Here is a 20459-nt window from a genome sequence, read left to right as displayed (position 1 = left end):
ACCTGATAATAGTAGACGGAATTCAAGAAAGGTTGGACTGGCACCATTTGTGGCAGCATAAGGACTCCATGCTGATGACATGCTTAACTCTGCCCCCACCTCTGCCTGCTCTTCTACAAAAGTGTCAGAAAAAAAAACGTAAGACTCAAACCTGGGGACTGTCTTAGTATTCACAGTTGCTGGTTTTCAGCTTTAATGATAAATTTTCTATTAGTAAGATGGCTAGCTTACCTAAGATCTGGGTCTTCAATTCTCTACCTGAGCTTTCAAATATGAGTAAAAGTCTGGGTGACACTTCATATATGATGTTCAAGCAATAATGGCTTAATTTTCATACCTCATTAAGCCGTAACGAAAGATATTACAAATGAGCACAAAGGATGAATTAAAAAAATTAAAACAGCAAATATTTCTCAGAAGCTTCTGAACAGCCATTTTCCAATCTAGTTTGCATGTTATTTCACCTAATTACAAATGTTTAACTTGTTAAAAACAAATAAGCAACAAATAGAGGTCGAAGCCAAGACTTTGAAAAATAACCAACACTGACTGCATCAACGTCGATCCAGTAACGTTAATCAGGACATGTGGATTCTTCCAACCAATGGCAACACTTCCACAGTTGAAGCCTGCTCTCAATTTAAAGCAAATTGTACATGTTAATTGATGAAGTTAAAATGCTCTTTCTCTTGTTACTCTCTGCAGTAATGAATATAACAAAGAATTTATCAGCCTTTGCTCCCAAGTTTTCCTCTTGTAAACCCTAAATTACCAGAATAATTACAGCAAGAAAGCATCTTATGTTCCAGTATGCAAAAATGTTCTGTAGCCAAGGAAACTGGAATGGTGAAATTAGAAAGCGTGATATTCCCTGTAACTCTTAGATTGCTACCATGGATTTCTAAAGTCTCTAGACCATTTATCACTCGGAAAACTGTCAGGGCTGCTGCTGATACTGTGATAGCTTAAACATGTTAGAGACTACGAAAGTAGAAGGTGCATCCTCTAAAGGAAATAGCAATAGCATTTAGACTTATATAGTGCTTCACAGTGCTTTACAGCCCTCTCTAAGCGGTTTACAGAGTCAGCATATTGTCCCCAACAATCTGGGTCCTCATTTTACCGACCTCGGAAGTATGGAAGGCTGAGTCCACCTTGAACCTGGTGAGATTCGAACTGCCAAATTGCAGGCAATCAGCAGAAGTAGCCTGCAGTACTGCACACTAACCACTGCACCACTGTGGCTCATATAATAACAAGGTGCCTTGCAAAGCTTATCCTATGGTTTATAATGCAAAAGTGTCCCCTCTTAATATCTTGTTATGGAGGAAAGAGATACAGGCAGTCCTTGACTTATGACCACAATTGGTGGTAGAACATGTTGAGATGTTGAGACTCTAGAAAGAGTGCAGAGAAGAACAACAAAGATGGTTAGGGGACTGGAGGCTAAAACATATAAAGAACGGTTGCTGGAATTGGGTCTGTCTAGTTTGATGAAAAGAAGGACAGGGATGACATGACACCAGGTTCCAATATCTCAGACGTTGCCACAAAGAAGAGATAGTCAAGCTATTCTCCAACACACCTGAGGGCAGGACAAGAAGCAATGAGTGGAAACTAATCAAGGAGAGAAGCAACCTAGAGCTAAGGAGTAATTTCCTGACAGTTGGAACAATTAACCAGTGGAACACCTGCCTCTAGAAATTGTGAATTCTCCAAGGCTGGGAGTTTTTAAGAAGAGAGTGGACAACTATTTGTCTGAAATGATATAGGGTTTCCTTCCTAAGCAGGGGGTTGGACTAGAAGACCTCCAAGGTCCCTTCCAACTCTATTCTAGTCTATTCTAGTCTAGTCTAGTCTAGTCTAGTCTAGTCTAGTCTAGTCTAGTCTAGTCTAGTCTAGTCTAAACATCAAACTATCATAACTTCATTGACTTGCCTCTTTGAAGTCCCTGGGAAGCCAAAACATTGATGTAGTCCCTGAACACAAGAAAGTCCTTCACAATGGGTTGAATAATCTTCAGCAGATGCCTACCAAGGCAGACTTTACTATGTTATCTGAACTAATTGACTGTTTTCATAACCTCTTAGGCTTAGATTGCATCTCCCTTCAATGTAAACCACTGAAATATTTCTTGCAACAAAAACAACTGTGAAAGCAGAATCTATTAAGACTTAAGAGAGGGGGCATTCTTTCTCCCCAAAATGGATCTATTAGATACGTATGGTATTGTTAATGATCTGTGGCATGCTACACTATCAATAATAATTTATTACATTAGCATGTCACCTAACTCCCAACAACTCTTGGCAGCTCACAACAATCAGATTACAGAAATCACAATAAAATCAATAAAAGATACAAGAAGGCAAGCACAATAGACCAGATGGAATGAAAGAAGGGGTCTCAATTTACGCCCCCAAAAAAAAAAAAGGCCTGGTTAAAAAGCCAGCTTATAATAAGCTCAACAATTGCAAACAATTATAAAATTACATGTTCGGTCTTGGACCATGAATACATTTAGATTGATTTCAAAACTACATATGATACAAAGTTCAGTGGTTCAAGAGTTCACTGAACTTTTGGCTCAGCTAATAGATTGAGACTCCATGCTAAAAGCAAACAATTCGCCCAAAAAAGATCTAATTTAGCTGCTGCTATAAAGAGGTCACTTAAACTAAACTTTTTGTGTTTGAAATAAACAATCAACCAGTTTTGCATTCTTTGCATTATTTCTTCTACAAAATTCTGGTTCAACAATAGACTCCAAGAACTTGCTTGTTTTTTTCAGGGTGACCTTGTGCATTTAACTTTTTTTCCTACTGAATTTTATAAGCTCTTGCAATATTCTTTCAGTACACATGAAGTTAAAAAAAAAACTGATTTAAAATTCAGTTTCAAAAAGATGGCTTCCAGCACCAGACCACGAAAACACAGCCTGTTTGGAACTTTTTTAAAGCACAGTGTCAGCACTACTATAGCTTTTGACAAGCAAAGCCAATGGGAAAATCCAGATTCACTTAATGGCCGCATTATTCACTTAACCACTGTAGCAAAAAAAAAAGGGGGGTCATAAAATGGGGGCAAAACTTACAATACCACTGCTTTGCTTAGCAACAGAAATTTTGGGCTCAGTTTGTGTTTGTTAAGTCAAGGACTGCCTGGATTTTAAAATCAAGCTAAATACAGGTGAAACTCGAAAAATTAGAATATCATAGAATATTTATATATTTCAGTAATGCAACTTAAAAGGTGAAACTAATATATGAGATAGACTCATTACATGCAAAGCAAGATAGTTCAAGCCGTGATTTGTCATAATTGAGAGGATTATGGCTTACAGCTCATGAAAACCCCAAATCCACAATCTCAGAAAATTAGAATATTGTTAAAAGGTTCAATATTCTAGGCCAGTGGCCCCCAACCTTTTCTGAACCAGGGACCGGTTTCACGATTATTTATTCTTCCACGGACAGGTACCTGAGTAACGCGAGACTCCACCGCCATCGGGACGGCTCTTCGTTCGCCGCCCCCTTCGACGAAACTAAGGCGCGAGCACCCAAACACCGCTTTCCAACTGAAAACCGGAAGCACTTTCCAACCGAAAACCCAGAAGCAACCGAAAACCCGGAAGCACCGTCGAAACAAGATGGCAGCGCCCAAGCTTTGCGGCCCGGTAAAAAATGATCCACGGACCGGTACTGGTCCGGGGACCGGTGGTAAGGGACCCTGTTCTAGGCTCAAAGTGTCCCAACTCTAATCAGCTAATTAAGCCATAACACCTGCAAAGGGTTCCTGAGCCATTAAATGGTCTCTCAGTCTGGTTCAGTAGGAATCACAATCATGGGAAAGACTGCTGACCTGACACTTGTGCAGAAAACCATCATTGACACCCTCCATAAGGAGGGAAAGCCTCAAAAGGTAATTGCAAAAGAAGTTGGATGTTCCCAAAGTGCTGTATCAAAGCACATTAATAGAAAGTTATGTGGAAGGGAAAAGTGTGGGATGACCGCAGCCTGGAGAGGATTGTCAGGAAAAGGCCATTCAAAAATGTTGGGGACTTTCACAAGGAGTGGATTGAGGCTGGAGTCAGTGCCTCAAGAGCCACCACACACAGATGGATTCTGGGCATGGGCTTCAAATGTCGTATTCCTCTTGTCAAGCCACTCCTGAACAACAAACAACATCAGAAGTGTCTTACCTGGGCTAAAGAAAAACAGAACTGGTCTGTTGCTCAGTGGTCCAAAGTCCTCTTTTCTGATGAGAGCAACTTTTGCATCTCATTTGGAAACCAAGGACCTAGAGTCTGGAGGAAGAATGGAGAAGCACACACTGCAAGATGCTTGACGTCCAGTGTGAAGTTTCCACACTCTGCGATGATTTGGGGAGCCATGTCATCTGCTGGTGATGGTCCACTGTGTTTCATTAAGTCCAGGGTCAACACAGCCATCTACCAGGAGATTTTGGAGCACTTCATGCTTCCTTCCGCAGACAAGCTTTATGGGGATGCTGATTTCATTTTCCAGCAGGACTTGGCACCTGCCCACACTGCCAAAAGCACCAAAACCTGTTTCAATAACCGTGGGATTACTGTGCTTGATTGGCCAGCAAACTTGCCTGACCTGAACCCCATAGAGAATCTATGGGGCATTCCCAAGAGAAAGATGAGAGACATGAGACCGAACAATGCAGAAGAGCTGAAAGGCTGCTATTGAAGCATCCTGGTCTTCCAGAACACCTCAGCAGTGCCACAGGCTGATAGCTTCCATGCCACGCCGCATTGAGGCAGTAATTGCTGCAAAAGGGGCCCAAACCAAGTACTGAGCACATATACATGCTTATACTTTTCAGAGGTCCGATATTGTTCTATGTATGATCCTTGTTTTATTGATTGCATGTAATATTCTAATTTTCTGATATTGTGGATTTGGGGTTTTCATGAGCTGTAAGCCATAATCATCACAATTTTGACAAATCACGGCTTGAACTATCTTGCTTTGCATGCAATGAGTCTATCTCATATATTAGTTTCACCTTGTAAGTTGCATTACTGAAATAAATAAGCTTTTGCACGATATTCTAATTTTTCGAGTTTCACCTGTATGTCTTTGACTTGATATGTTGGTTTGATCGCAGCAACACAAAATTTAGTTTCTGCAAAGGTAAAATCAATGATTTTTGATCCTGAAAGAGAAAGGATCTAAGCTGATCAGATTTATCTGGCTTTTCAGGTAATCTATCTATTAGGGTTACAATGTAGATTGACCAAACTCTTTTTAAGATTTAAAGAGTAGTAATACCTCAAAGGGAATGATGTTCCATTGGGTGGGAGGGCATGGCTGAAAGGGTCTCCTCTCAGCTCCTGACTCATCAAACTCCCCAAGGTGGTCCCTGAAATACAGGCAGTCCTTGACTTACAACAGTTCATACAGTGACCCTTTGAAGTTACAATGGCATTAAAGAAGTGACTTACGGATGTTTCTTCACACAACCATTGCTGAATCCCTATAGTCGTGATCAAAATCAGGATGCTTTGGCAACTGGCATGTACTTATGATGGTTGCAATGTCTGAAGATCATGTGATCAACTTTTCCAACCTTCTGACTGTAGAAAGTTAGCACCCACCCCTCTCCTAGGAAAATAAAATGCTTTAGGATATTCTGCCTAAAAAGGCAGAATATTTCCCCTAAAAGAGAAGTAGAAACCCAGAGAGGCAGAAACTCAGCCCCACCCACACCTTTGTTAATGGGGCCATTATTCTGGCCTGGGCCAGTCTATTCTACAAAACAAAGATCTACTCCAGGTAGAACCATAATAGGAATTGCCCAAAGCCCTTTCATTACCATCATCATCCAGCAAAGCTCAACCAACCCTGGAACTGAGGATGGACTACAGAGTTGACCCTGCATAGCCCCATGGGAGTCTGACAAACAATCAGAATACAAGCTCAAATGAAAACCCAGGGACTTCTCAGCATCTCTGCCCTTTTTCGCTTAGGAACTCCGAGGCATGTGATCCTGTTCACCATCAAACCATCTTTCCACACAGCCTCCATGTTTCCAGTGTCTTTTTCCCCACTTGGAACTGAACTCAGAAGGATATTTCTTCCAACGTGACAAAGGGGGAAGGCTAACTAAACAAATACAGTGAATCACTTAACAACTGCAGCAAAAAAGGTGGTAACCCGAGGCAAAACTCACTTAACGACTGTCCACTTAACGACAGTGCTTTTTCAGGAGGCAACTGGACTTTTTTTGTTTTTCTTTTTGAAGACAGTTTGCTTCTCATCCAAGAAGCTTCTTCAGCTCTGACAGGATGGGGGGGATATGGAAGGATTTAAATTCCTTGCAGGCAGCTGGACATTTGCATCCTTTTAGAAAAAGTACAGACTACAGGAACCAGGAGTACTTACTCAGGTGACCCTGAGGACACAGATAAACCTCCCAAATGCTTCCAGTGACCCTCTAAAAGGATGCAAATGACCAGCTGTCTGCAAGGAATATAAATCCTTCCATTCCCCACCATCCAAGACAGAGCTGCCTCCTGAAAAAGGCACCTTTGGGACAACCACGACCTGGAGGGCTGAGAATCTCTACAGACACTTAACAACTGTTGTTGCTCAGCAACAGAAATGTTGGAACTCAATTGTGGTGGTAAATTGAGAACTAGCTGGACAGCAGAGAGGTACATCAGAGAGGTACCTTACAGCAGTGGCCCCCAACCTTTTTTGTGCCACGGCCCGGTACCGGCATCACAAAATGATCCGCGGCCCGGTACCGGCATCAGCACGCATGACAAGGCAAGGTGAGCCGAGCGACCGGCCAGCCAGCTGTCCCCCGCTTCTCCCCGCCACCTTCAACTCCTCCTTTGTACCTTTGTCGATGGGCTTCGGGACGGCTTCGGGACGGTCGCTCGGCTTGCTTTGCCTTGGGTGCTGAAAGAATCCTCGCGCCTTAGTTTTGTTCGAAGCCGCCCCCCCCTTCGATGAAACTAAGGCGCGAGGATTCCTTCAGGACCCAAACGCCGCTTTCCAACCGGAAAAGCTCACCCGGAAGCACTTTCTCATTGAAACAAGATGGCGGCGCCCAGCAAACCGGCGGCCCAGTAGAAAATGTTCCACGGACCGGGACCGGTCCGGGGCCCGGTGGTTGGGGACCCCTGCCCTACAGTTTTAGATATGGCTGATTCTACCAATTCAGCCTATTCTGGGATTAGAACTCCCTTTTTGCAGAGTTTGCCAGCCAACTGTTTTTTTTGTTTTTGTTTTTGTTTTTGTTTTGTTTTTGCTTTGCTTTGCCAACTTACTGTCTCAGCTTCTGAGCTTCCTAGGTCCATGACAGGAAACTCTTATGAGAAGAATGGCAGGAGTTCACGCTTCCCATATGATAGATTAACTGCTATACAGTTCATTTGCTCTTGGGGGACTAAGCTGGGTGAGAAGTATTCACTATAACTGACATTTTGCAAGGAAGGGGGTGGGGGAACGAAGTGCCTGAGAATATAGGCACGCAGGGTTCACACTAGGTAGCTATTGTGTAGATGTCTCTCTCCTCTACAAGCCGCTACTTTAGAAGGCAGAGGAAACGGCTTATAGCTTCCCTGTGCAAATCTGCAAGGGAAGAAAAATATGTGTGTATGCTCGGAAGCTACACTAGCTGCAATTTGCAGGAAAAAAACGGTATATATGCCCATGTTGGAGCCTCAATGCCCTGCAAACTTTGCAAAGAATTGACTGTCCCAGGCTCCCTTCCCCCCACCCTCCTCTCCTCCTTGCTCTGCATGGCCACCTTAACCAACACATCATGTGGGGGACTTCATTCAAATGCTAATCACTTTCAAACAAGTGAGCCCTGTATTTTTCTCTCCTTTGGGTGGTAAGCCTGGTTTTTTTTTGTTTTTTTTTAAAGAATCACTTCTCCTCCTCTTTGTCATTTCCATGGTGGTGGTACTGAATCCTGATTTATTCATTTATTTGGGGACGGGAAGGGTGGGGGAGAGATGGGAACAGAAAAAAATAGAATGAAAGCAAAGGGAGGGAAAGAAGAGGCAGTCACAAAATTATAATCGATTTCCTAAAGACTTTCATGCACTACTGCTGTTGGCTATTACTCCCATCGTCCATCTAGTTTCCAGCCAATTTTTCTCAATAATTATTTTTTTTGGGGGGGGGTTCATGGATTTAACTCCCCTGGATGGGAACAGAGATGACCAGTTAAGTTAAACCCTGCTTTAAATTCCCAGGAATGTCACAAACAGAGAAGGGCTGGATTCAATTATTCAAGATGCATCACAGTTACCGGTCAACAAACCATGATGATGCTTTTAAATTTCTTCTGGGAGTATTTTTAAACATGTTTTTTTTTCCTGCTGGGAAAAGTGCTCCATTAGTGTTCTTCTGTCCCAACTGTACTCAATCAGCTCAGCTTGCACTCCTTTCTGGCCTGGCCTGTTCACTATCTGAAAAAAAAGTCTTTTGATTCGATTTTCCTCGGGTTTAATTTCCCTTTGAATTAATCTTAAGTCAGGAAGTCAGGCAGAGTACTAGTGAGGCAGATGTACAGTGAAAAAGTCCTTGCATTACAACAATTCGTTTAGTGACTGTTCAAAGTTACAACGACACTGGAAAAAAAATTGACTAATGGCCTTTTTCATACTTACGACCATTGTAGCGTCCCCATGGGCATGTAATCAAAATTCAGGCACTTGGCACCTGCTTCATGTTTATGACATTACTCAAACTAGTGTAGAAAGTTAGCATCCACCCCTCTCCTAGAAGAATGAAATATTTTGAGAAATATTAAAAAGGCAGAATATTATATTTCCCTGGTTGAGAAATGGAGAAACACGCTCTTGGAAAGCAGCCCCCACCTTTCTTAATAGCCCTCAGCGGATGTCAGCACTTCAGAGATAAGAGATAGCTAGCTCTATTAATAATCAAATTCCCTGCAGCAAGGTCTGAACAAAGGTAGGATTAGCCCTCAGCCACAATAGGAATTGTCCAACAAGCCCCTTCATTGCATCAGTCTAAACTTCAACCAAACTTAGCTCAGAGAAACTCCTAGGATTTGCACATGGCCCTATGGGAGTCTGACAACAGCCAATAGAATACATGTTCTTGCACAGGAACAGGAAGTTCAAGTGCAAAGCCCAAGAGAAGGTATAAATAACCCTCCACCCTCAACTCCAGTTGGTCAACTGCCCAGAACCCATGTGCCTCTGCTTCATCATTAAACCATCTTTCCAATCAGCCTGCATGTTTCCAGTGTCTTTCTCCCAGCTTGGAACTGAACTAGATGGATATTTCTTCTCACGCTGCTTTGATAAGAAAATTGCATTGTCGGTGGGGATTCGTTCTCTAAGGCTGTTGGGTTGGTTTCTGAAAGTTTTGTTACCAGGCTAGGTAACATCTTGAGCATTGAAGATGTTACCTAGCCTGGTATCAAAACATTTGGAAACCAACCCATAAGCTCAGAGGACCAACTTCGACCCTCATCCTACACCTGAGCTACAGGTATCTGCGGCTATCGCAAATTAAATTGTCTCTGTGTATTTCAAAGCCTTTGCCAAGATAAAGCACAATCACCCAGCACACCTTCTAATAACACAAATCGGTGCTTCCTAGATGAGACACTGCTGGATCCATTTTTCAACTCATGCTTTTATCTTTCATCCATCACTTTTTCTATTGCCATTGTTAACTTCACATACAGTCACTAAACCAAGGGTTGTAAGTAAAGGAAATGATGCATGAACCTGTACCTTCCCAAATGCATCACCCATTGCAAAATGTAATCTTCAGATACAAATTTAAACAAGTTGTGGAAAGGATGATAGCTCTGTGTTTATGGAGATTCTCAGTCATTCAGGTCACAGTTGTCGCAAATGTAGTTTCCCCCCTCTCCCCCTTTTTTTTTGTAAAGGAAACTGGACTGGTTTTTTTGGAGAAGGGGGAAGAGGGGGAAGAGGAAGGGAGGAGGAGGAGGAGGAGGAGGAGGAGGAGGAGGAGGAGGAGGAGGAGGAGGAGGAGGAGGAGGAGGAGGAGGAGGAGGAGGAGGAGAAGGAGAAGGAGAAGGAGAAGGAGAAGGAGAAGAAGAAGAAGAAGAAGAAGAAGAAGAAGAAGAAGAAGAAGAAGAAGAAGAAGAAGAAGAAGAAGAAGAAGAAGAAGAAGAAGAAGAAGAAGAAGAAGAAGAAGAAAAAACAACTATTGGATGGATCGAGTCATAACTGATGAAGGTCTTCTTCCTCAAATAAAAAACAAGAAAGAATCTTTGAAAACTCTGGTTTTCAGAATTCCACTTCCTTAAAAGTAACTCCATGTGAATCACATGACAGAAAAAGAAAAGCACGGAGATCTCAAACAGGAAGAGTCAGCAATTTCCAAGCACTGCCTAAATGCTCCTCTCACAGAGATGTACTGAGGAAATTATTCTGGATTTTTTCTTTCTTTCTCTCTGTAAGCCTTATCTGTATGCACCTCAATTTTGAATTAAATCTTTCCTGGGCAGAATTCTTCTGCCACACCAAATTTGCTCCTGACTTATTTTGGTTTGGGAGAATTATTCTGTTGATGGACAGAATCCCAGTGTGTGTGTGTGGGACAGGAAAGGGCAGGGGCTGGTGGGCAGGGCCAGCCAGAGGTGGTATTTGACGGTTCTCCGAACTACTCAACATTTCCGCTACCGGTACGCGAGAAGCGGTCCGAACTGGCTGAATACCACCTCTGGATACTACCTCTACGGTATGAAGAAACACAGGTCCACGTGGCTTGAGATTGTGGTCAAACAGAGACACTTCTCCTTTACTGTAAGGAGGAGGAAAGCCACCTATGATCCTCTTTGACTTAGTTAAGGACAACTTCCATCCATGGAATGGCTTAATCAAACTCGGTTGTTTAACCTGATCAGAATCCAAGGCCCCTATATATGCATTATCTACTCCACCCTCGGCATACTTTCTCTTTCTCTCCCGAGCAAATCCACAACAAGCAAACGCCAGCCACAGAACAATGCCCATAGACTTTTGCAAGAGAGGAACAGTAAATCTGGACAAACTCTCTCTCACCTCGGAGCTCACGTAAGTCACACGTAAGCAAAAGCCTTCTAAACTCAGCCGGTTCCCCTTGCCATGAGGCCGATCTCCCGAGACTCTTCCCTCTCGTCATCTCAAAAGCAACAGCCAGAAACAGAAACTGCTCCTACTTTCCTTCATTCCTCGGCAAGCAAAGAGATGTGCACGCTGCCACGGTAACCAGGGAAAGCAAAAAAACGGAATGGCCCGGCCTCAGTTTCTCCTCCCTCCTTGCAAAGCGTTGGGTTATAAATAGAGAAGGAGGGAGAGACGAGAAAAGCAAGGAAAAGGGCTGAGATGAAGCAATAATCACAAAGTAAGCTCTCTCTCTCTCTTCCCTCCCCCCCCCTCCCCGCAATATGCAAGACAACCTAGGGAGTTCATCAAGTTTGGCGCTGTTGGTCTCCGGTATTCCCGCCAAGGAAAAGTTGGGAAAGAGAACCATCTTGGGTGAGGAGGGGGGGATTGTGGACCAATGGACAGAAGAGTGGATCGGGGGGGGGGAGCAAGGGGAGAGTATTGCAAGGATCGTTCTGATCCTGATTGTGTACTTTCCTTTCTCCCCCTCTTCTCGCCCTCCCAATTCCACCTTTACGTGGAGGATCCAATTCAAACCCCCGAGGAAAGTCAAACCCCAGGGTAGGAGTTTGCAAGAAAGAGTCACCTTGAAGCCGGCACTGTGCAAATTTCCAAGGGTTCTTTTGTTTGCGTCTTCCTTTTGATGATTAAAAATCGCTCCTCGTGTTGGAATAAACGCTTGGGAAAAAAAAAAGGATAAAGGGTTTTACTGACTTGCACGGGAGGAAAGGAGGGGCAGAAACATCGCCTTCCTTCATTTCAGCTCATTATCACCCACTGAAGCTTTCCCGTTAACATGCACTTCGGGTTCAGGCTTCTTCCTTTGGCATGCGTTTGCTTTCCACTCTTTTGCCTGCATCTCCTAATCTGGTTGCTCGGTTCAATGAAAGGCCCGCGAGCCCAGGGGGACGGGAATTCCACTGGACCCAATTAGTGCTCTGCTTTGCTGACTGCTCAGTGCAACGGTTGATTTAAAAATAAACTGTGCTTTAGCATCCCTGAATTAAGCAAAAACACACACATGGACAGACACATGCGCACACACATCACAGCTGCAATAAAACAATCTCCAACTGCGAAGAGCACTGCCTCAGTTTCCACTGCGGGGAAAGGGGAGATGGATGATTCAACAATAGTAATTGCAGCAAACAGAACAGAAACAATACCGGTTAGTCCTCGGCTTACAACCATTTGTCTAGGGAACGTTCGAAGTTACAACAGCACTGAAAAAAAGTGACTTATGGCCTTTTTCACACTTATGACCATTGCAGCCTCCCCATGCTCGTGGGATCAGAATATGGATGCTCAGCAACTGTTTCATATTTATGACAGCTGCAATTACCTTTTGCGACCTTCTGACAAGCAGAGTTACTAACTTAACAACTGCTGTGATTCACTTAACACCTGTGGCAAGAAATGTCGTAAAATGGGGCAAAACTCACTTAACAATTGTCTTGCTTAGCAACAGAAATGTGCTAAGTCGAGGACCACCTGTATTATCAGGTGTAAGGAACTGGGAGCAAGTGTTTGGTCTAAAACGAATACCAGTATATTTCATGCTACCGCTAAACAAGAATCTGAACTACCAGTGGTCAACACAAATTGGAGGTAGATAAATCGATGGAATTCAAGATGGGCTGGATTTAGATCTTTTGTGGGTGCCAAGGAACTCAAAACTGATGACATGTTTGACCCCTCCTTCGGGCTCAGACTGGTTATCTCTCAATTCATCTTGCTGATCAGTTCTACACAATCCAATTCTAAGTACTCATTGTTTATGCTAATGGTGCTGGCCTTGATGAAATAGACCAGGATGTCAAACTCAAGCCCCAGGGGCCGAATCTGGCCCACGGGGTACTTAGATCTGGCCCGTGGGGTCACCCTGGAAGCAGCAAAGGACCGGCCCGCGATGCCTATGCCAGTGAAAACTGAGTTCTAAAGCAGAGGGTTGCAGGAGGCAGTTGCAACCAAAAACGGAGCTCAGAAGCCCGTTTTCGCTGGCAGAGTGCTCGGGCCACCACAGGCGCACCCGACATGAGTGATGTTGAGCTGGCCACACACACATTGCACCCCCCCCAACGTCAAACACAACTTTGATGCGGTCCTCAATGAAATCGAGTTTGAGACCCCTGTAATAGACTATTTAGAGATTGTTTGAACTCCTCCAGGTCCCTTTGGGCAAACTCTACTCACACGGTCACTGTTTGTAAGGGATGGCATCTTCTTCTGAACTGCAACTGCAGGTAGTCATCAAACTTAACAACAGTACATTTAGTGATAGTTTGAAGTTACAATTGGCCACTGAAAAAAGAGTGTTATGATCGGTCTTGATGCTTATGACCGTTGCAGCATCCCCACGCTAACATGATCAAAATTTGGGCGTTTGGCAATTCATGACGGTGGCATTCTCCCGATGACCACATGTGATCAACATTTGAAACCTTCCCAATTGGTTTCCACCAAGCAAAGTCAATCAGGGAAGCCAGATTCACTTAACAGCCACATGAATCATTTAACAAGTGCAATGATTCATTTAACAACAGCGGCAAAACAAAAAGGTTGTAAAATGGGGCACAGCTTAACCAATGCCTTATTTAAGAACAGAAAATGTTGGTTCAATTGTAATTGTAAGTCAACAAACTTGATTTACAATTCTAATTGAATTCAATTCTAATTGTAAGTCAACAACTTGCAGCAGGCTCCAAGTGAAAACAAGTCATCACAGACCCAGAATATGTAAAAGTTGAGATTTAGAGCCTCTGAAGACAAACCCAAATATCTTAACCAACATATTGGGAAGCATGTGCTCGGAGACCTGATTTGGTGCCAAGGAAAGAAATTCTCTTTTAATTTTTCCCCCCTACTAGTTCTTTAATTTCACGAAACAGTAGTTCCTTTAGAAAACTGCCTCCTGTGGGAATTTTTCAGAAATGTTGTTTCTGTTGAGTGCTAACAGCAAGTCTTGCTCTTAGAAACTGTGAGAGAATTTTTTTTCTCCTGATAACATTTGGAGAAATGTCCCCTGCCCCATATATCTCTGGCTAGAAATTCGGCAGAAAATTTCAGTGGAAATGGACTCAGTTTTGAATCATAAATGCTCAAAATAATCTCACACCATCCCAGAATCCTACTCTCTCTATATCAGCTCACAAATTAAAAATCTTACTAGAGGCTTTTAGAAGAATATTACAAAACCGATTCACCTTTTCTTCTTTTCTGTACTGATACATGCATCTATAAACAACTCGTTCCCTCATGTTTAATTTTGCCTGCTCTCAAGTTCTTTTGATCTTTTCGGAAGTTTTTATCAAAACATACAATGTTGTCAACAAACTGCATTGGCCCCCTTCAAGAGACACAATTATTTCTTGGATGAAGGAAGGCTATGTCTTCACTGATCAGTCCACCCAGAGCTTCAGGGGAGAAATAATGAGATAGTCACAACTACGCACTAGTAGATACTACTTCCAAAAATTTATCCAAAGCCAAATTATGGAGTAAAAGACGTGGGTTGGACAGACAACCTCCAAAATACCTTCCAACTTATTTCACTTGACTTTGTTTTACCTTACTTAACTTTAGTTATGCTGAACTAAAAACTAAAACTCAAATGATTCAGATAAAGGTCAAGATATCTAGAGACACAGTTAAAGTTCCAAGCAGTAATGCACAAATTAAGAGGTTACAGTGGAGAATATAAGCAGCTCGGGGTTGAACTGCTGTGGCTTTTGATGTTCTCTGAGCTTGACTTTCTTCTCACAAATATTGGTGTTACTTGAACTCCAAGGGCCCAAGATAAGACAGAATGAAAAATTGCCTCCAGTAATTGTCTTGGCCTCTGATACCATCTTATGAACTTCTCAAGGGCTAATCTCTTCCAGGAACTGTGTGCTTTATGAATCTGACTCCCAAGGAAATTATCTTTCCAGGGAACTCAAACTAGTAATCTGACCTCAATTTATTTCTGTATTTACTCACTTATTTGCTCACTCACTCACTGTCAGGCTGGAACAACCAGACTCACACTTGGAAAGCTCAAACAAGCCAACTTTATTGTTCTGTGCCTATTTCACAGGAATCTCTCCAGACTAAAAGCTTTCTAAGGATCAACATCATTCAGGGGATGGTGAGACCTTGCCTTCCTTTGTTTACATAATGATTCCAGACTAATTTCCCACTTGACTCCTCCTCTAGATTGGAACAATTGGTCTCCAACGTTTAGATATAATGGCTTGCATGCTATTAACTTCCAAACCACCCTGAAGGACTTATATCAAGAAAAAATATATATCCCAAAACACTAAAACCAACAACAACAACATCAAAACAACAATATCTTAATGGTGACACCAAATAGAGACAGGGCAATCTCATTGCCCTCAAATGCTTTCTTGAAGAACCATGTCTTCAAGAATGTTTGGAAGCCTACCAAGGGTTTAGGATTAGAACTTCAGCTTTCTATGTCTCTATTCAATGTCATTGATTTTGTTCACACTCAGAAGCTATGGAATGGGATCGGAGACTGGAGCTGCAAAGAAAGACTGTAGATACTGTATAACTTGGATCTGTTTCAGACTTTACTCGTAATGTAAGCTCTTAATCAAATCCCTAAATCTAGGCTCTAGACACCCAAAAACATCTCCCATTAAGGATGGACACCATGACAGATGTAAAATTCTTTAATGTTACTCTATGATTTAAAAGTTGGACCATAAGGAAGGCTGAGTGCCAAAGAACTGAGGCCTTTAAGGTGCTGGAGAAAACTCCTACAAGTCCCTTGGACTGCAAGGCGATCAAACCGGTCAGTCCTAGAGGAGATCAACCCTGACTGCTTTTTAGAAGGCCAAATCCTGAAAATAAAACTCAAAGACTTTGGCCACCTAATGAGAAGGAGTCACTGGAGAAGAGCCTAATGCTAGGAACGATTGAGGGCAAAAGAAAAAGGGACGGCAGAGAATGATGTGGCTGGATGGAGTCACTGAAGCAGTTGACATGAGCTTAAATAGACCCCAGGGGATGGTAGACAGGAAGGCCTGGAGGAACATTGCCCATGGGGTCACGATGGGTCAGATACGACTTCGTGACTAACAACAACAACAAATTACCTAAAATGTACTCTTGCATATCCATTCTACCTACCCCCATGAATCTCTCAAAAGAGCTGGTTTATATGGACTTACAATATTAAAGAATTCATACTTCTTTCCCCATTTAACAGGCCATGTTTTGTGGTCATCTGAGATTCCAGGACACTCCTGGAAGCATTTTTTTTTAACATTGGAATTTTTTTAAAGAATTCCAAGATTTGAAAATGCAATGGGCTTTTGAAGATGATTTCTTAAAAAATAAAGAGATCTGTCAACCTACATATAGAACTGATAAAACTCTACCTAGAGCCATGGTGGCATAGTGGTTACAAGGCAATATTTCAGGCTAACTCTGCTCTCATTGCCAGGAGTTTGGTTCTTTGAATCCTGACCGGCTCAAGGTTGACCTCATCCTTCTGAGGTCAATAAAATGGGAACCCAGATTGTTGGAGACAATGTGCGGACACTGTAAACCGCTTAGAGAATGCTGTAAACTAAGCACTGTGGAGCTGTATATAAGTCTAAACGCTATTGCTATCTCCATCTTCCTCAGGATCTCACTGACATGTTTAATAAGATATTGGAATGGAACCTCATTATAGACTTCGAATTTGTTCTCCAAATCTAACAATTAACAGAAATGCAAGCATCCTGATCCTAAAACCCTTTCTCCTCCCTTGTGTCACCAACTGGCATGTCCAAAAGGACCCAAGAAGAGAAAGCAGACAAATAATATGAGTTCTGTTCTTTAAATTGGAACCATTGCTTTTTTTATTTTTATCATATGGTTGGCTTTGATGACATTTTGATGATGTTGGGTGAAAAGCAGAATTGAAGTTCATGACATAAAATACACTCGCACACATACATAAATGTATGAAGCTGTTTCAAAATCAAACATTAAAAGGCATGCATACACACAGACAGTCTCTTTGAAGCACAGGGGATCAGCAAATCCGGTCATTCAATCTGTACTTGGTTTTCCCAAATGCACACTTTGTTGTGCAAACTGGGTTCACACCACGGGCCAACAATCCCACTGCGTCTTTTCATGTAATGGAAAAGCCATAACAGTCTGTAACATTATCACCTAGGTGTCAACCTTAAGTACCTCTTCTCTGCCCAGAATGGAAGATTTTATGAACATTTAATCTTATCCTTCTTATTTTAGGAGTATTAAAACAAAAAGTACCGTCCAGACCAGGGGTGTCAAACTAACGGCCCGGGGGCTGAATTTGGCCTGTGGGGTACTTAGATCTGAACTGCAGTGTTGCCCTGGAAACAGTAAGGGACCAGTCCGTGGTGCTTCTGCCAGCGAAAATGGAACTCGGAGGGACAGCTCACAGCCGAAAATGGAGGTCATAACATCTCACGACAGCTATGGGTGACCCTCCCCAACTCTGTTTTCGCTGGCAGAGGGTTGCAGAAGGCCGCCCCAGCCGAAAACGGAGCTCGGGAGTCCTTTTTCACTGGCAGAGCATTCAAGCCACCACAGGCGCCCCTGACACAAGTGACATCAAGCTGGCCACGCCCCCCCCAGCCCCCCCCCCAAGGTCAAACACAAACCTGATGAGTCCCTCAATGAAATTGAGTTTCACACCCCTGGTCCAGAGGGTTGGGAGAAACACCTTTTAAATTGCTGGTGTACAACTGAGGAAAAAGAACGTCCTACATGGAAAAAAAAATATTTCTTTCCTATTGCATTCTTTTAGCACTGTAAGAGATGGGGGAGGAGGGCATACAATTTGACCCATCAGCAATAAAATAAAAATAGAAACCATTCAGCAAATTCATTGACAGAACAGCTGAGTTTACACCAGACTCCAATCTATCTTCTTGGATTAATGGGAGATCACATTTCCGTAAGAAAAAAGTCAATTTAAAACGCTCATCTGGAGGAAGACGCCATTAATGGATGAAAGCTACGGAAGGCACACAGGGGTTAAATTAATGAATATTAACCATCTATGTTTAAATTATTTTCAGGGCAATGATACTAAACCGGGGTGGGTGGGTGGGAAACCTGAACAAATGAAAAGGCTACGTGGCGTGAGTCTGCTGGCTTTGATAACAAATTCATATGATTTTTAAAATAATTCAGGTAGTCCTTGACTTACAACCAAAATTTATGTTACTAAGCCAGACAGTTGTTAATTTTTTTCCCTTTGTACAACCATGCTTGCCACAGCTTTTACGTTAATCACTGCAGTTGCTAAGTTAATGACATGGTTGTTAAGTGATTCTGGATTCCCCATCGGTTTTGCTTGTCAGAAGGTTGCAAAAGATTATCACATGATCCTGAGACACAGCAACCGTCATAAATTTGAACCCGTTGCCAAGCATCCTAATTTTGATCCTATGCGGATGCTGCAGTGGTCTTAAGCAGAAGTCTCCAAACTTGGCAACTTTAAGACTTGTGGACTTCAACTCCCAGAATTCTCCAGCCAGAGAATTCAGGGAGTTGAAGTCCACAAGTCTTTTGCCAAGTTTGGAGACCTCTGGTCTTAAGTGTGAAAAACAGTCACAGGTCATTTTTTTCAGTACCATTGTAACTTTGAATGGTCATTAAATCAACTGTTGTAAGTTGAGGACTACCTGTATTTACTCTTTTGCATGGAATAGCCAGGCATTCTAAACCAGGGGTCCCCAACCACCGGGCCCCAGACTGGTACCGGTCCATGGATTATTTTGTACCGGGCCGCCTACTTTGCTTGGGCGCCGCCATCTTGTTTCGACGGCGCTTGAGAAAGTGCTTCCGGGTGAGCTTGTCGGTCGTCGGTTGGATGGAAAGCGGCGTTTGGGTGCTGAAGGAATCCTCGCGCCTTAGTTTCATCGAGGGGGGGGGGCGGCTTTGAACAAAGAGCCATCCCGATGGCGGTGGAGTCTCGCGTTACTCAGGAGGAGATTAAGAAAGAGCCCGAAAAGCCCATCGACCACGAGAAGATACAAAGGAGGAGTTGAAGGTGGCGGGGAGAAGCGGGGGATGGCTGGCTGGCCGGTTGCTCGGCTCGCCTTGCCTTGGTCATGCGTACTGATGCCGGTACCAGTCCATGGATCATTTTGTGATGCCGGTACTGGGCCGTGGTACAAAAAAGGTTGGGGACCACTGTTCTAAACCTTCAATCTCTGAACGGCCCTTTACGTTCTGGTGCCTTTAACAACAAACACAGTTTGGCCACCTTACAAGTATCCCTTGAGTTACAAGTCATGATGACTGTAAACATGGTTATCACATCACCAAACTCGGTTTTACAACCTTTTTGGCAGTGGTCTTTAAGTGAATGTGTCCGGGTGTAAAGTCAGCATGTTGGTCCTAAGACAAATGCAAAATGTCATAGTTTTGAATCTCATTAGGCTCAAGGTTGACTTAGCCTTCTGCCTTCTATCCTACAGAGGTTGGTAAAATGAGGACTCAGATTGTTGGGGGCAATAGGCTGACTCTGTAAACCGCTTAGAGAGGGCTATAAAGCAGTATATAAGTGTAAGTGTTACTGCTATTAATCAATCACCTGATTGTGGGGTGCTGCAAACAGCCATAAATATAGTCAGCCACTGAACGTCCAAAATTCAGTCATGTGACCAGTGGGGGAACAGACAATGAATTTTGAAACTGGATCTTAAGGGTTTTTTTGTTTTTTTTTCGGGGTCTATCAGGACTTTGGTCACTAAACAACCGGATTATAAATTCAGGCCTCTGTGTATTTCCCAACAGGAGTGAATCAATGTGCCAGACTGAACAACTAATAAGAGCTGTTTCAGTCTTCTTCATTTATATTCCGTTTTTCTTTCAGAAAATCAAGGTACTTTACATATTATTTTAGTAAAAACATTAGGCCAAGATGAAGACAAGCTTTGAACATTGCAATATGGTGTGCTGGTTTCAATATGCTTCGGTGAATTTTTCACAGTCCATGCATAATTCTCTGGTACAATACAGTAAGCTATAAAGCTATAAGTAAGGTTTCACAATATTATGTCAGCAGGAATGTAACAGGTTATGTCTCATAGGGCAGGGGTGTCAAACTGGATTTCTTCGAGGGCTAGTATTGTACTACTCCTTTGAGGGCTGGCCAACGAGGGGGAGGGCAAAGGAGATGGGATGGATGCCTCCTGCAGCATCTGCCGACCAAAACACCGCATAGGGAGGTGCGTGCAACCCCCACTCCCGGTTTTGGTTGGCAGAGTGCTGCAGGAGACTGTCCAGGCTGAAAACGGGGCACAGGGGG

At 43.0% G+C, this 20459-nt stretch overlaps 1 protein-coding gene across 9 annotated transcripts in view; it reads right to left on the bottom strand.

Annotated features, from left to right (window-relative positions):
- FAT3 (FAT atypical cadherin 3) overlaps nt 1-20459 on the bottom strand; it is a 564342-nt gene that overhangs the window by 434023 nt on the left and 109860 nt on the right. The window contains exon 1 of one of the 9 annotated variants that reach the window (XM_087966116.1): nt 8660-8745. The exons of the other annotated variants lie outside the window; for them this stretch is intronic. The gene's annotated coding sequence lies outside the window, so the exon portion shown is untranslated. Of the gene's footprint in view, nt 1-8659; nt 8746-20459 lie in introns of those variants that run through there. 9 annotated transcript variants of the gene reach the window in all.

The sequence above is a fragment of the Notechis scutatus genome, chromosome 5 (genome assembly GCF_049901735.1).
Source record: "Notechis scutatus isolate UNSWTSFEM ecotype Mainland chromosome 5, rNotScu1.2, whole genome shotgun sequence".
NCBI classification, from domain to species: domain Eukaryota; kingdom Metazoa; phylum Chordata; class Lepidosauria; order Squamata; family Elapidae; genus Notechis; species Notechis scutatus.
This window is presented reverse-complemented; position numbering and strand designations above follow the sequence as displayed.